We start from the raw sequence: 10,986 nt of genomic DNA on the forward strand, positions 1-10,986 counted from the left end.
CCTTCAAATTCTAAGTTCCTTCTCAAGAATGGCAAGACGGGTATCTCTTTCAATCTTTTACTTTTGAATAACCTCTTGTTGCCTTCACGGTTGAAGTGACTTAAGTTCTTGAGAAATAATTTTCAAATTCTTTGATGAAGAACTTGAATCACTTTTGCTATAATGAGAAGTATACATAGACATTAAGCTTTTGTATTTAAGAGATTTTTCACAAAAAGGAAAATGAGTTTAGCACACAAGGTAAATTCCCAGGAAAGAGAGGTGGCTCACAATGGACACTTTTAAGTACCAAGTCTTTCCTAGCCAGAACTTATCCCAATGCACTTCTCAAATCTCCTTCCAATGAAAACTTTTTCACCATAAACAAAGTGTTTTCTAAAGAAGAAAACTAAAAAAAACTTTTAAAAACTAAGAATTTAAATTGCAAAAATTTAAACTAGACGACTCATAATGGTGAGGCTTGTTGGCACTTGTGAACCTTCAAGACACACTTACCGTATAAAGCGTGCATCTAATAGGCAAATTAAAGAAAACTTGTAGGAGATGGAAGAACACCAAAGGCTCTTCCAAGACACCTAAAGTAAAGATAATGGCCAAATTACAAAAATTGAAATCACACAAAAAATCTTCAAAGTTCTCTTCTATTCTCTCAGAAGTGTTTCTCTCCAAGCCTCTACTTGTTTGTCCTCCAAAGTTGAGTACCTCTTGCAAAAGTTCTTTGCCTTTTCTTAGGATGCTACCTAGAAGTTAGCTCAATTCTCACAAAGAACAAATTCAAGGTATATTCCACTTCAAGAGGTCAATAATAAAAGCAATAAAAGCTCAAATTGAAGAGTGAAACTCAAAGGAGATTAGAGATGACAAACACAAAGATTATCCATAAAATCAAGACAAGCAAGAAATTATATATTTTCAAGAAAGTAGGCACTCAAATGAATTTCCTAGAGAATGGTTCTAAAATGGATTACAAAATTAAAACAAAGAATGAACAAATTTCTTAATAGAGCATGAAATCCAAAATGTTGTCGGTGGAATATGCTGGTCCAATTACTTCACTACAATTAATTAATCAATTCAGCTAATTTTAGAATTTACACTGCAACTCACGTGCAGCCACAACCTCAAATTGACTTCTTTGTGTAAATTGAAAACACCAATTACAATTCTTGCAGCCCAACAAATGAATCAAAGCAATGTCAACAAATGTCACGGTCCCACCACATACACTAACGCGTACCAATTTATAGCACCAACAATTCAACTCCAAGTGTTATGTCATTGTGCCAATTCTTACCAATTGAAACAAAGAAAATTCAAGAGCGTGGGTCCTACTTCAACTTGTTAAAGTTTCTTTCCTTTCAATTTTTTTTTCAAGTGCAGAAAATTCCAATTGAAATGTTAGCTCAAATTCACCTTTAGTTGCATGTACTTTTCATCCTTTTGAATTCAAAACAAAGCTGAAGCTATTTTTTTTTCACGTGAACATTGTTGTTGCACTTTATATAAATGCACCAATTCTTCCCGCACGAATTTCGGAAATCACCAGCTAAGTTCCCAATTCCAGTTGTACTAAATCACAGCTGATGTTTGTGCTCACCAAATTCTCATCAAATTCATGCTGCCATTTCAAACAGTTCCTTCCACCAAGAATAACAAAGATCAAATGAAAATTCAGAGGCACAGTTTCAATTAGAAACTACAACAGCAAAAACCAGAAAACAAAAAGTTTGATTCCAAATAAACTGCACTAAAACAATTTATCATACACTTTCTAGCAGCTGTCTAAAACTGTTAAACCAAAAAATTATGCACCCAAATCTTCACTCAATCAGAACACCAATTTAGCTTTTGCACTAGGAATCACAAATTCAAATTCAAGTGATTAAAGCCATGAAATCTGCAGTAAAACTTTCCACCAAAGTTCATTAAACAACACTGAAACAACCAGCAAAATATCAACAACTTCAAAATTCGCACCGAAACAGCCAAACTGCACCAATTCTAGAATTGGAGTCAAATTATCAAACAGATGGTATACTAAAAATAAAAATCTGCACCAATTCTAAATCACCAATGTTGCCTCTGCTTTGGTTCAAAATAAGATCAAATTAATGCACCAAACAATTCTTTCCACCACGAACACTAAAATCTCCCTAAACAATACTTGTTCCAACTTGAATTTGTAGCTGCTTCGCTTGGAAAAATCTTAGGTCACGAACAACACTGCTTCCAACAATTCCACTAAATGGATTTATGCTGCTTCAGTGAAGAACAACGAAACAGTTCCGATTAGCACTTTTCCAATGCGATTCTAGATCCAGTGGGGATGTAAACTTATGTTTCCGCTGGAAACCACAACATCTCTGTTTCGCAATCACTACTCAGTGTTCTCAGATCACAGGATTTAAAAATCGATTCAGAGAATGAAGAATAATAAGATTATAAATGCATCGAAAACTCACCTGAAATGCCACTTCTGTTCACCAATTTAGGTTACCGGAAACGTAAAAACCTTCATCCACTGATTCTGTTCACCGGAAGCCGCAAAACCTCCTTACACCAATTTCGTTCTCCAAAAACTACAAAACACCTCCGTTCGAGATTCCTCTAACACCGCACCGCTTCAATTAGATTTCACACCGAACAATTTTTTCGTCAAAATTTTGTTTCTCAGTTTCGCACCAAACTCAGCTCACATGTTTTCAAAATCACATTAAGAATGAAGAACAAGATGAACAAATTGAAAACGCATATGAACGTGAACGAGCAACAATTTTCGTGAAATTTTGACAATAGAAACAGAATCAGAACTGCTATTTGCACCACAGATCCAATGAGATCTCACAAACAGATCCAGATTACTCTTCACATCTTGAAATTTCTTTTTAAACCACGAACAATTTTTGGAAAAAATTTAGAGAATTTTCGAAAATGAATTTTGAGAGAATGATAATGGAACCCTAACTCAAAGAAAATTGCTAATGATCTAGTAGCAATTTATGAACTCAAAAACGAAAATCAAAAGCACTCAAGAGCTCTAATCTATGAAGAAATTTGAAAAAAAATCAAAAAGTTTAACCAATGAATTTTGTGACAATTTTTGGACTAAACATGACTCCGGACAAAACATTTATGTCAAAATGACTCAAATATAAGAAAATTTCACCAAACAAATTTGAAGAAAACTCAAAAAGTTCAAAAGCACACATGAACATGAACACAAGAACACCTAAAAATATATACATGAAGTTTCAAGTAAGAACAACTAATTTGAACGGAACAAAAACACAAAATCATGAAAAACAAAATATGAAAACAACGCGAAATTATGAAAAAAAGTAGAAGAAAATCTTACAACCATAGCTCTCAATACCAAATGATGGAAAAAAACTCTTCTTCTAATAGTGATCTTTGTAATTTCTTCTTTGATGGATGATGAAGGAGTTTTGAGGAGCGGAAGCATTAAAGAAATGCAAGAGGAGTTTCCATGGATTGAAATGGAGTTAGGAATTTGTGAGAGTGAGAGGTGAGGCCAACTCACTAGAAAAGAGTCTAGGTTAAGTCTTGAAGGAGATTAACACGGAGAATTTAAAAATATGTAGAATGGCCAAAAATAGGTAGCATTTCATTACTAATTCCAAGTTAAAAAAATACATGTATAAAAGATTCGTATTTATATGAGAAAGTCAGTCAAAAACTCTCAAATGAGAGTGTGACAAGTGTCACTACCTTACTGGTGCAAATCCTCTCCATTAAGGAGAAGATATGTGGAGCCTCATGCCTTCCTTGCCTACATTTCTATTTGCACCCCTCTTTTACTATTTTACACTTTACTTTATTTTCTATTTACATGTTTCTCTACTTTGGCCCAAAATATAAGGCTTGATCTTCATCTATCTTCTTGGCCGAAAGTTTCGAGATTGGACGGCTGCCATCAAAACGTCTCACATTTTACATATTAATATGCTATTTATATGTGTGGTTTATGAGATTATTATATACCCATAATCTTATTTCATTATTTGTGTTGTAAGTCCTTTCATATTCTTCTCTTCATTTCTTCCTTTCATTTACTATGAAGACAATGATGGCAATTGCTGACAAGATTGTCACATTGGATATCAAAGACATGTTCTGGACAATGAGTGTTAAGGGTAATGTATGTGTTTTTGGGGTTTATGCTTTTATATTGATTTTCCACAGTTCAATGAATTCCTTATACTTTTATATATATATATATATATATATATATTACTATATTAATATTTAAAAATGTAAAAAATATGAAATATGAAATTAATATTAATATTAATTAATTTCGAAATGCTTTGAATGAAACGTCGGAATGGATGGTGGCAGTTTGGAAAAGCCAAACGTCTCACATTTTGGATATTAATATGTTATTTATAGGTGTGGTTTCTGAGATTATTGTATACCCAGAATCCTATTTCATTGTTTGTGTTGTAAGTCCTTTCATATTCTTTTCTTCATTTCCTCCTTTCATTTACTATGAAGATAATAACCGCAATCTAAGGAGATTGTCGGATTGGATACCAAAGGCATGTTTTGGACAATGAGTGTTAAGGATGATGTATGTGTTTTCTTGGTTATGCTTTTATATTGATTTTTCACAGTTCAATGAGTTCCTTACAGTTTTTATTTTGATTTTTAAATAACAGTATGATATTGTTGATCGCGCATTTGCTATAGAATTTCACAATGAACTTGGTGAGCACTGGTTGCTGGCAGATAATTACGGGAACACCCATGTTGTAATGTACAACATGGATTTGTTGAATCCTAAAATAACCTATGCATAGGGGGTTTACGTCATTTTATGATCTTAAAGGAGAACACTGTGTATATTTCTGGTATGTTGGTGATAACTGCTTTCATATAAATGTCCACATGGAAGAGGCTTCTCAAATGATGGTATCTAACTATTTTGCTGAAGCTCAACTTTGTCAACCACTCACCAATGATCCTTTTCAACATTTCTCTATAACATTGTCTCTTTGTCAGACTCAATCAAGTTCTCTGGTGACATTTTACTTTTGTCTTATTTAATATTTCAATCCTTATTTTGTAAATTAAGTTGTTTACACATTGTTTTATTTTCTTGAATTATTTACCTGAGCATTTTGCCAAATACATTCGTAGAAGCAGATTCAAAAAAGTTGTTCTTCATGGGCTTATAAAAGATGTTCAATGCAAGGTTTCATGGAGACCTTTACCTGCAAAAAAAAAAATGTGAAGATTGGATATGACTGGAAGAACTTATGCCAAGTTCATTCTTTTTGGGAAGGGAATAAAATAATATTTGAGTGTTCTAACAAGTCTGCATCGCATATCAGAGTTTTTGCCCTTATGCGTAGTTATTTTAAGAGCCATCGAGGCTAATTGTTTCCCTATGCTGGAAACTTGAACAATTTTTTTTTTTGTTAAATTAGGGTTATAACTTTGGATATTTAGTTTTATTCTTATGATTTTGAATTCAGATGTTTTTTATTTTTATGTTTATGACCCTCGATATTTATTTTTATTGTTATGTTTATGTTTATTATACTATTTTCTTTATGGTTTTCTTTAAGGTATTTGTTCATGTAATATACATAAATAAATGTTACATGATATTACAGTTAACATTTGAAGTAAATAGTTAATCTTTGAAGTTATTTTCCAGAGTTCACTTACAACATGGAGTTTGCTGAGCTGAAGACATGAAGTTGTTTTTATTTTTATTTTTGCTGTAAATAGAAATTGAGAGGGTATGTAATTCAAAATTTTGTAATGTGTAATTTATTTATTATTTTATTTATAAACAATAATTATTTCTATATTATTATTATTAGGTATAATTAATTATTATTTATTTTTTTTTATTAGTTCTTTATTATTTATTAGTTATTTGTTATGTAATATTTATTTTATTTAAGAAGTAAAAAAACCGTAAAAGAGATGAAGACAATAGGTAGAAACATCAAAATATGAAATCGTCAAATAAAAAAACCCAAAAAGGAAGAAAAAAGAAAATAAACGATGAAGACTAACCTGTTCTTAAGATGAAAATGAATGTGCATATTTACACTCAGAAACTCATTTGAAAGTTCAAATATCGCGCTCAGAAACCCATTGCAAAGTTCAAACATCGCGCCAAAGTCAAATATACCGAAAAGATGAGATCTGCACAGTTGGTCATAGATGAGAGCAGATGGTGCAGTTGCTAAATTTGTGAAACCTAAGCAAAATAGAGGAGAGAACGTGAGAGTGGTTTAGGGTTTACGAAGGGAATGAAGAGAACGAGAGACATTGGTGCTTATATGAGGGGAGTGTGACCTCATGTGCTTGCGACATTTGTCATTGTTTCATTAGTTGATTGGTAAGAGATTTGCTATATGTGGTAAACATAAACTATATAGTTTACTTCGTACTACAATTATTATTATTATTATAACATGATATTACAATTAATATTTGAAGTTTACACTTAATATTTGAAGTTATTTTTCAAAGTTCACTTACAACATAGAGTTTGGTGAGATGAAAACATGAAGTTTTTTTTTTTTATTGTTGTAAATAAAAATTGAGAAAGTATGTAATTCAAAATTAGTAAATAAAAATTGAGAAATTATGTAATTTAAAATTTTGTAATGTGTAATTTATTTAATAATTTATTTATAAATAATAATTATTTCTATATTATTATTATTAGGTATCATTAATTATTATTTATTTATTTTTATTAGTTCTTTATTATTTATTAATTATTTTTTATGTAATATTTTATTTATTTATTTTTATTAGGTGATATTTTTTTTTATAGAATACCCCTGTGTTGTGCACGGTAGAGGGCTGGGTAGTACAAATACATTACACACCATAATACTTTTTGAATAAATGAATCACCTTTATTATTCACACAAGCAATTTTTTATATTCCCTTTAAACGTGATGTTTACACTGTTTTTCTTATTTAATTATATTATGTTTTTGTATACTCTTTTTGTTTCTAATTTGTGGATATGACATTTCATAGAACAGTTAATATAGTTTTACTTCTTCATTATATTGATCTTTTAATGTTTTAAACTAATCATTTATATTCATATTTATAATTAATCAATCATAACATTTTAATCAATAAATAAGATGATTAACTCATTAAATCTACTATGTAATAACATGACCAATTCTAGACCAGATTAAAGTCATTTTAATTTTAAAATACTCTTGAATAATTACAATCATCACAGATACTTTTAATAATATTTTATAAATAATACATGTCTTTAAAAACATAATCCATATTAATATAATATTATTAGAGTTTTAATTTCTTAGTATACTTCGCTCAATATTATTATTTTTATCAGTAAAGTAATAAATATATATACAATGAATTTTATATTATAACCGATTTTTTACACAACTTTTTTCTGATTCTACTCTTATTTAATATATTTGATCTTATTAGTACAATAGACTATTTCGTTCATTTCATATGAATTATTTAGAAAATATAATTATTTTTTAATTTTTAAATTCTTTCAAACTAACTTCCCACTCTTTCCTTACTTCCTTATTTTAAGGCAACAACAAAAATAAAGATAACACACTCTCACCCTCACTCCTCCATTCCCACACCAAATCTTACTTATCAAATAAAATAACATTCATTTTCAATCACTCTCTCCACTCAATTTCAAACAACTTTACTTTTTTATCAGCAATGAATAAATAAAATTAAAGGGGATACTTCAGGGGTATCCCAACCCATATACAGTAACCACAAGTGGACTTCCTATATCATCCACAAAAGAAACTCTCCTTTATGGTTGGAGCAGAACACCCATAAAGTGAGAAAAACATACCAAAAAATATAACCAACAAGTTACCTCAAAGCAACATTCAACTTTACCGAAACGCCCAGAACCGAGGCTACCTACATTCACCTCGCCACGCGACAAGTTACCCATGCAGGGAATAACTCGCCTTGTAGCTTACTCTGGTGAGCACTAAGTGCCACGAGGAGCACAATCTCTGCAAAATCGCCTGCCGCTAATGCTACTCGCCATGTATGCTCTGACCTAAGGAAACCCCGCTCTCGACGAGGATCCACTCGGGAAATCCCCTCGTCGACGAGCGAGCTGTTCCCTTCATCTTATTGCTCATGTTGAGGTTTAACAGACATCTTTATCGAACTAACACATCTGGACTTACTCACCTAAATCTCCAACAGCTTCAAATAAGCTTTCTGGAGAACCCGACGATGTGTCTACCTCGGCGATTTCCAGTTATCTGATCTTTTGTTCTTCGGATACGGCAATGATGCACAACTTCAGCGACCACCGACTACGCACGCATGGAGATCGCCGCTTCATCGACCGGCGATCATGTTGACCTTTGCATAACTTCGACGACCACCGACTACACACATATGGAGAACGCCGCTTCATCGACCGGCGATCATGTTGACCTTTGCATAACTTCGACGACCACCGACTACACACGCATGGAGAACGCCGCTTCCTCGACCGGCTATCATGTTGGCATTTGCATAACTTCGGTGACCATCGACTAGGCACGCATGGAGAACGCCGCTTCAATCGACCGGCGATCATGTTGACTTTTGCAACTTCACGCATGGAGAACGCCGCTTCATCGACCGACGCTCATGTTGACCTTTGCATAACTTCGACGAGCACCGACTACTCACGCATGAATATTTTTTTTATCTACCTTAAATTTCTATCATCATAGAAATTCAACACAAGTAATGCAGATACACATACAACGCCTATTTGTGTGTTCCCCTAGTATTTATAAAGGTAATAAGAACGGAATAAATATTATAAGTAGGAGTATCTCTGTGGCTGTGTAGTCCGTTAGAGCCACAAATACTTCTACGTTTATTTTTTACAAGTGCTTATACAATACGTTTTAAAAAATAGATTAAAAAAAATTAAAATAGTTTTAGATTATAAAATTTTATTAAATAACCAATAGAAAATTAAAAAAAGTTATAATTAAATTATCTTTAAAAAGAATTTACGTATACATTAATTACATTTTATAGCTCTTGAGGTTATTTTTACAAATAAAAATATAATAATTTTCTTGTTTTTGAAATAGTTTTCCCATATAGTACAATATATATAATTTTAAAATAAAAAACACTTGCAATAATATAATTGATAAAGAAATAAAAATAAGTTTTTTTCCAAAAATCTAACACACCAGCGTCAGATTCAAAAAAAAAAAAAAACTGTTCGAACTTTAGGATTTTATTATATTAGCATTAAACATGGAAATTAAGAAAAGCAGTTACCTTGCCGAAGAGAAGGAACAGACCAAATGCAACGTTCATTTTCATCAACAATAAGTGTCCCATGCATTTTTTTTTCCCTTTTTACCTAAAATATTTTTTCAAATACAAAAAATTATCTTTTACAGTTAATTTTTTTAAAGATTTTGAAGAAAACTAATTGACTACAACAATATTTCTATATTTGAAAAAATTATTTTAGTTAAAAGTAATACAAAATAGTCACTTGATTAGTTGTTTGCATAAAGCCACGCATATCGATCAGTTAACTCCTGTGAATAAAATATAAACAGAACCATATCTAATATATTAAATTAATAACAACCACCATTTTACAATTACATTAAAATAAAATAAAAAATGACAATATTTGTTATACCAAAACTATAAAAGTATTATTCTACCCACACATTATTTTGTCTTGACAGAGTCCGTGTGAGCATATAAGATATAAAAATAAAAATTGTTCGTGTATATTGTATTAAAAATAATTTTTTAAAAACTCATAAATTTCAAAACCAGACTACAAACTTAAATTTCCACAGCAGATTAATTGTAAAAAGATCATAGAAAATAGTTGAACGACTAGACGTATTTGAATATGGAAGAGTCTACAGATTTGAAAATATGACTGTTATTGTATTTTTATTATTACCGTTAAGTTTTTAAAATATATTCTTTAGATTCAAAATAATCTCTATTCATTTTCTTTAGTTTTTTTTATCAATAATAATAAATAAATAATATTAACTAAACTACTTTAAAACTAGCCAAATTATAATTCTAAAGCAAAAAAAACCCCAATACCAAAAAACCTACAATCTAAAACTAAATCTAAATCTAAATCGAATATTGGTAAATCATAAATTCAAGACATTAATATGAATAAGAAAAATAAGCGGATAGAATTTTAGAGAAAATCTAACACCAACCGTATTAATCTGAATAAAAAAAAAAAAGCAGATGAACACTAAACTTACAATTGAGTACTGCAAATTTTAGAGAAAATTCATTTTCTTTAGTAGTGCAAATTTTTTCAATAATATATTATAATAGAGTGTATAAAAAAGAAGTTAGTGATGTGTACATGTTCAGTAAACAAGAATTTCTATTGAAATCAAGACCATCAATTGAAGTACCACAAGTTTTATTATACCAAACAAGAAAATATAGCAAGTTGAAGTAGCACAAGTTCTATTATACCAAACAAGACAAATTAGAACCCGAACACTTACTCATTCATCACTTTCATGACACTGCAATTTCAAAGTGAAATTAGAAGCGCGACATAAAACATTAAATGGTATATTTAGCCTTGGAAGAAGTTGAGGAGAAATAGTTATAAGCGTAAAGCTAAGTTTGTAAAAGAAGATTTGCGTTCGATTTCATGATACATATGCCAACAAGTTTTAAGCGCGCGTAATGATATACTTGAGATTCAACTCATAAACCAGAAAATCTTAATTACGATGATCATTGAATTGGAAAAGTAGCATCTCACGAAAACACAGCAGATATATTAAGATAAATCTACAGTATCAAAATCTGATACTGAAAACATAAGAAAACATCTCTTGAAAGTAAAAAAAACCTAACATCCAAATTGAAAAGACCTAAACAAATCCTAATACTGAGACAAATGAGGCAGGAGGATGGGTGGA

The 10,986-nt window shown here is 30.8% G+C and overlaps 1 long non-coding RNA gene across 1 annotated transcript; it reads right to left on the reverse strand.

Annotated features, from left to right (window-relative positions):
• Positions 1 to 1,860: 1,860 nt before the first annotated feature.
• On the reverse strand, positions 1,861 to 3,349 carry LOC137822525 (uncharacterized). Its single transcript, XR_011082933.1, has 2 exons — positions 2,463 to 3,349; positions 1,861 to 2,363 (listed from the first exon to the last, which is right to left on the reverse strand). It is a non-coding gene; the product is annotated as an uncharacterized lncRNA (long non-coding RNA).
• Between the last annotated feature and the right edge of the window lie 7,637 nt (positions 3,350 to 10,986).

Source organism: Phaseolus vulgaris, chromosome 9 (genome assembly GCF_000499845.2).
Source record: "Phaseolus vulgaris cultivar G19833 chromosome 9, P. vulgaris v2.0, whole genome shotgun sequence".
NCBI classification, from domain to species: Eukaryota; Viridiplantae; Streptophyta; class Magnoliopsida; order Fabales; family Fabaceae; genus Phaseolus; species Phaseolus vulgaris.